The following is a 7,743-nucleotide window of genomic DNA, read 5'->3' as shown; positions in this document are numbered from 1 at the left end:
TCGTCCGATTTTAGGTAAATAGTACACCAAGGTCCTTATATATTCTTCGATTTGCACTAAATTTGGCATAGCGTACTGAATTAAGTCTAGAAATATGTGTATTAAGTTTCGTGAAAACCGGTTCAGATTTAGATATAGCTCCCATATATATTTTCGTCCGACTTTAGGTAAATAGTGTTCCAAAGTTCCTATATATCCTCAGATTTGCACGAAATTTGGCATATATCCTTCCATTTGCACGAAGTTTGGATTTATAAGTAAATGAAGAACTCAAAATATGGCCGAATGCAAAAACATACTGAAATAAGTGTAACCTAACATGTGACAAGTTTCGATGGAGTCGGCTGAAATTTCGATATTTTGCTTTAAATTTATTTACATAATTTTGTCCCATTGTAAGAAGCAACTCTATATCTGACCAAAATGTCATGTTTAATTTCATGTTAATGGTCCTTCAAAAATGCGACGTCTGTTAGGATTCCATCTGTTGGATATATCCAAAGTGGTGAAGGGTATAATAAGTCGGCCGTTCGACTTTACTTCTTTCCTTACTGATTTTTAGATATACATTTTTGTCGATACTTTTTGTCAACTTCAGAGAGCAATTATCATTGTAAGTCAAAGAAGCACGAGAAGTATCGGCGTGTTGTAGAGTGGTCCTTTGTTCTGGCGAGAATTGCTTATTTAAATTATAGTAGCTCTCAAAACTGATGTATTTTCAATAATAATTATATACTTTATGAAGTTTCGAAGATAAATGTCGAAACGGCATGACAAATTTAATATATACTCAACTTTATTGTGGAGGTTGTATAAAACCTCTGCATTTACCTTAAAGTCCGTCCCTGTTGACAATTTACCTTCGCCCATTGACAGTATGAGAAAATATTTTCCCTGACTAAAATATACACGTACATATATTCATACACAATATTTTTGATATTTAACACAGAACCTATGTCTCTGTGTGTGAATGTTTAGCTCTCAAAGACTTACACTTCAACACCCTCACACAAAATGTTTGCAAGTAACGCTAAGAAAAACAAACAAAAATGCCGGAATATGGACGCTATTGTCGTAGGTCTAAGGCAAAAGTAAACTAACTCATGCTTCACACCCACACACACACAGAGAGACATGCATTGGAATTAACTTTTCAAAGCCAAAGGACATACGACAGCCAGCTAGGCAAACATACTAACTGACTTGATGACACCCGTAAAACATTTAAGATTTTCGAAAGAAAAACAATTTCATTGGCACTCGTGCATGTTCTTTTGAGATTTGCCATACCAAAAATAAAAAAAAAATAAAATCTAATTGCCAACAAGAAGTTTCATTAATTAAATTAATTTATGAATGCTTGTCAATTATTAACGCGCCAAAAGTTTCGAGTGCGTATGTGTGATAACACACATACCCACTGGAGCATAAGTAATTGGATTAGAGGAAATGAGTGTGATTAGCATTGCATAATTGGTGTAGGGAAATTTAAGAGAAGGGAATCACAAGTTTTGGCATACTTTTATAGAAATAATTTATTTTTAAGTACAAAGCAAAATTATTACTATGTAAGTAAAAGTAAACCAGTAAGGAAAGTAGTAAAGTCGGACGGGGCCGACTATATAATACCCTTCACCAGTTTGGGCATATTCAACAGATGAATCCTAACAGACTTCGTATTTTTGAAGGACCATTAACAGGAAATTGGATCCATAAACATGTCATTCTGCAAACTAAACTAAATATTTTATGTAGTCAAATATAGAGATATGATTCTGACAATAGGACAAAATTATGTAAATCAATTTAAACAAAATATCAATTGGACATCCGTTAATTTCTTGGATGAATATCTGAAGAGTTTGGTGTACAATTTACATTAAATAGGACGAAAATATATATGGGAGCTATATCTAAATCTGACACGATTTTCTCGAAACTTAAAATACGTCATTCTAGACTCAATTCTGTACAATATGCAAAATTTCAATCAAATCGAATGGTATTTAGGGACTTTGTTGCACCATTTACATTAAATCGAACGAAAATATATATGAGAGATAAATCTTTATGTGAACAGAATTTCTCGAAACATAACACACGTCATTCTAGACTTAATTCAGTGCGCAATGAATAAATTCGAAAGATTTATAGGGGCTTGGGTGCTCTATTATCATAAAATCGGATGAAACCAGTAAGAGGAGCAGTATAGTCGGAAGGGGCCGACAATACGATACCCTACACAACTACCACGGAACTCTAACTTTCTGCGGATGTTTATTCCGAGCCTGGGCCATATTTCGTGATATTTCGTCCCTCTAGCCTGATTAGAGGTCAACAGCACCTCTTCCTTACACTGACATGTTTTCCGAATATTACTATTCATATTCAGTACAGCCCTTCTAATTACTTGTCCATATTCCCTTGACCGTGGGATGTGTTGTGATGTTTGGCTTATTATTGACATAGACTATAATGAAAAAAAAAAAAACAAAAAAAAAAGTTTTCGGTCCACTTCATCCCAAAATTATTATCTGATCATCACAGACCATAACTGAACCTCACGGAACATTTCAAAGCGATTAGCGCTATGTGTGGTAATGGTTTATTAAATAATATCTGAACACGTAAGCACCTGTAAATATTCAAGTGTATCTCCCACATCCGAGTACATACGACAATGTAATTGGTATCAACTTAAACGCCAACCACTCCTTTTGGATATACTATTAACTTCATGGCTCTATGTCCTTCAGGAGTAAATATATACGCTATTGAATACAAATTTTGTCAATTTTTAACACAAATGTCAGGGTCCATTTGACCCTCTAAATATTGACCGATCTTTATCAAAACAGGCATGCATATTTTTTAGCCCAATCCCCTTCTCCATGAAAAAATTCGAGATTGTTGGGCCATAATTGCGGCCTCAGGACCGACCTGAAAAACCGACAAAAATTAGGTATTTGGTCCATTTCATTCCTTAAATATTAACCGATCTCTACCAAAAACAATAGGGGTCTTCATTGGGCCGAACCCTTTCTACATGCAAAATTTCGTGAAGATTGGTCCATAACTGTGGCCTGTATCGTATTTACACATTATAATGGACAGACGGACGGACACACATGTCTAGATCGACTCAGCTAGTCGAGATATGAAGGATCGGGTACTTTGGTGCACCATTTACTTTAAATCGGACGAAGCTATATATGAGAGCTATACTTAAATCTGAACCGATTTTCTTCAATTTCAATAGGGTTCGTCCTTTGGTCAAATAAGTGGCTTGTGCCAAATTTCATCTAAATCGGATCATAAATGTGACCTGTACTTTGTTTACAATTTTGCATGGACAGACAGAGGGATTGACGATCGGACATGCATAAATCGACCTAAAAAGTGATTCTATGCAAATGCTTAAAAGGAACCATGGGTCTATCTCGATTCCTTTTGCGTGTTACACACATATACACAAAGACATAATACCCTGTACCACATTGTGGCGAAGGGTATAAAAATAGACCCCTAGGAGTCTTGTGATTGTGATCTTGTAAATTTCTTCTATTCCGTTCTATTGAAACCCGACCCCTTCTGGTCATTTAATATTAGAAGTTTGAAATTTGTACCATAATCTGAGGATAAGTGTGCAAACTTTTGCATAGATCAAGAAATTACTACTGACCTTAGATCTTTCAAAAAAATTGTAAAGGTTAGCAGTTGTGGTGGCTTCTGAACTTGCTCCTGTTGCCTTACGATTATTACAAAGCCAGTTTTTCGAAAAAGATACATTATTTGAACTTCATATTGCTACCCAAACAAAGTTCATTTGTATGTGTGTGAGGTCTATAGATTGTTTTCACTACGAGTTTTCAACTGTTTGCCGATCAGAAACTCAAACATTTCGAACAGTGAATTTGAAAAAGAAAGAAACAGCAAAAACTCATCGACATTTACAGTTTAGTGTTTGCTTGGATTTCTGGCCAGTTGCTTGCTTTCAACTTGGTCAATTTTCGGCCAATTTAAAGTTTTCTTCTACTTTTTTCTTTGTTGTCTATACGAGGTGTAGATTTCATTTTAGAGATCGTAGAACTTTTTTGTTTAGAATATCACGTATTGTTCACATTCGAATGAAATAAAACCTACAATCCAACTAACTAACCGACACAACATGCACACCACATATTTAGCTACATCGGCAAAGGGAAAATAAAAGCATTAACAACTGAAAAGTAGAAAAAACTATCATTTTCATATCGTTTTTCCTCTCTCTATCGTTCTATGTGCGATGTTACTAATTTGCCCAAAGTTCAAAACTAAATTCAAAAACTAATGACAGATATATTGGCAATTGTTTAACCTAGGATTTAGTAAAATCTTTGTACGGACAAAGTTTTATTTTTAAAATTATTTTAATTTGAACACAAAAAGCACTTAAAAAAGATATCAATTTCTATAGGAAGTAACACGGCAATATTTTGTTCTGAGGGTGTGATTTCTTTTTTTCAAAAAGCACATTTGAAAATATTTTTTCTATAGAGTAAATTAAAACATCACTAACATGAAGTGAATATTAAAAGTATTGGGAAAGTGGTAAAGTCGTACGGGGCCAACTATATGATACCCTTTATCACTTTGGGTATATTCGTCATTTGTATTCGAACAGAGGTCTCCTCTTCGAAGAAACTTTGACATAAAATTCAACGAACTTAAATAAATAATTAACTTAAACTTGACACACGCTATGTGGTATGCTGCACTGTTCGAAATTTAATTTTGATAATTTGGTGCACAATTAACATGAAGTCGGTCGAAAATATATATGGAAGGTATGTCTGCATCCGCACTAATTTCAACAAAACGCAATAACGCCATTCTAGCCTCAATTTGATACGTTGTGCAAAAGTTCCTATCAATCAGACAAACATTAGGTGTTTGGTGTACCATTTACCTAAAATCGGACGACGAAATGTAAATGAGAGTTATATCTAAATATATGTTTAATTTAGATCTAAACCGATTTCACAAATCATGATATACGTAACTCCATACTAACTTCAGTAGATTGTATAAAATCGTGTGCAAATCGGAAACATCGGGTCTTTAATGCAGGATTTTCAGGAAACTTAACACACCTAGACTAGACTTTATTCAGTAAGCTATGCCAAAATTCGATCACATCTAAAGATGTATAGGGACTTTGGTGCACCATTTAAATCTAAATCTGAACCGATTTTCACGAAACTTAACACACATCATTCTAGGTATAATTCAGTACACTATACCAAATTTCGTGCAAATCGATATCTATGGGCTTTGATACACCGTTTATATATGGGAGCGATATATAAATCTAAACCGATTTTCAAGAAACTTAACACACACACACCTCTAGACCTAATTCATTACGCTGTGCCGAATTTCGTACAAATCGAAAGATATATATGGACTTTGGAGCCCCATTTACAATAAATCGAACGAAAATATATATGGGAGCTATATCTAAATCTGAACCGATTTTCACGAAACTTAACACACACACCCCTAGACCTAATTCATTACGCTGTGCCGAATTTCGTACAAATCGAAAGTTATATAGGGACGTTGGTACCCCATATTTTCGTCCGATTTGAGGTAAATGGGGCACCAACGTTCCTATATATCATTAGATTTGCACGAAATTTGGTATAGAGTACAAATTGGTATTAGTCTAGAATTATATATGTGTGCCAAATTTCGTTTCCCATATATATATTTTCGAGATTTTAAATGGTTCAGATGTAGATATAGCTCCCATATATATTTTCGTCCGATTTCATGTTAATGTGCACCATAGTCCTTATATACCTTTCGATTTGCACGTAATTTGGTATAGCGCATTGAATTGTGTCTAAAATGAAGTGTGTTCAGTTTCGTAAAAATCGGTTCAAATTTAGATATAGCTCCCATATATATTTTCATCTAATTTTATGTAAATGGTGCACCAAAGCCCCTATATATTCTTCGATTTTCACGAAATTTGGCATGGCGTACTAAATTAAGTGTAGAATGATGTGTTTATATATATATATTTTCGTTTTTATGTAAATGGTTCCAAAATAATCTTTCGGTTCAGATTTTAGGTCTATGATGTGTGTTAAGTTCCGAGAAAATCCCATACATATTTTCGTCCGATTTAATGTAAATGGTGTACCAAAGCCCCTATATATCTTTCGATTTTCCCAAAAATGGCATGGCGTACTAAATTAAGTCTAGAATGGTGATGAACCTGAAAATCGGTTCAGATTTTGATATAGCTGACATATACATTTTTGTCCGATTTAATGTAAATGTTGCACCAAAATTCTTAAGTGTCTTTCGATTTCTACAAAACTATACAAACCTAGAATGAGATTTGTTAAGTTTCGTGTATATCGGTTCAGATTTAGATATAGGTCCCACGTATATATTTTCGTCCGATTTTCGGTAAATGGTGCACCAAACTCCTAATATTTGTCGGATTGACACGAAATTTTGCACAACGTAATATACATATTTCGAACGGGTGTCTGATAGAGGCTATATTTTTAACACTGCGATTTACTGAGTAGCGTGTATAAAGGTTGCTATAAATCGATTTCCATATATGTGTCCCATTGTACGCAAACGATTCTAAATCAGTCCGATTGAAACTAACTTTTGCATAGGTTGCAGAAAAGTGTATGTCCCTTCGAGGGAACCCTAACATGAAATTGTTAGAATACATATGTTCAACATACATAAAGTGGTGAAGGGTATCATATAGTGGGTCCAGTCTGACTTTACAACTTTCCTTACTGGCTTTTTAAACTGTTAAAAATCAACGTTTATTTTTCCGTTGAATAATAAGACTCCACTTGCGTTTTCTCAAAATCACCCAATATCCTTAATGAGCTCGTCAATACGAATCTATTGGTATATGACACTATAGATGTCCCATGTCTCTAACATGAAGAGTTTTTTGTTCGCATTTTCAATGTGAAAGGATCTGTCCTTAGTGATTTTCTTAGCCCATCATATTTGCTAAATGTGGACAATTATTATACCCTCCACCATAGTATGGAGGGTATATCCATTTTGTTTTTCCGTTTGTAACTCATCGAAATAATCATTTCCGACCCTATGAAGTATATATATTCTTGATCAGCGTAAAATTCTATGACGATATAGCCATGTCCGTCTTTCTGTCTGTTGTAATCACTCTAGCGTCTAAACGAATTGAGATATATCGCCAAAATTTTGCGTAGAGTCGTCTTTTGTCCGCAGGCAGGTCAAGATCAAAGATGGGCTTTATCGGTCCACGTTTAAGCAGGGCTCCCATATAAGGGTACCCTCCATTTTTCGGTATTTTAGGGTTCTTGAGTGCATTTTTCAACCGAATTCGGTGAAATTTGCTACATTTGGTTCTTATGGGGTACTTAGTGTCTGCACAAAAAATTAAAAATATAGGTCCACTTTTTCTGTTAACCCCCATATAAAGGTAACTCATAATTTTCAGTATTTTTGGGGTTTTTGGGGGTATTTTTTGCCGAATTAGTAGTAATGTAGTATTTTGATTTCTTAATAGGTGCCAAATCTCTCCACAACAAATTATGAATATAGGTTAATTTTTTCGGATAGCCCCCCATATAAGGGTTGGAGTATTTTGGAGTTCTTGAACGCTTTTTTCAACCGAATTTACTGAAATTTAGTACAATGGGTTTTTATGGGATATCAAATTTCTCC

This window comes from Musca vetustissima, unplaced genomic scaffold, assembly GCF_032173495.1.
Source record: "Musca vetustissima isolate MV318-11 ecotype Yass unplaced genomic scaffold, APGP_CSIRO_Mvet_v1 utg7985, whole genome shotgun sequence".
NCBI classification, from domain to species: Eukaryota; Metazoa; Arthropoda; class Insecta; order Diptera; family Muscidae; genus Musca; species Musca vetustissima.
The sequence above is the reverse complement of the archived record's forward strand: the minus strand, read 5'-3'. Positions refer to the sequence as shown.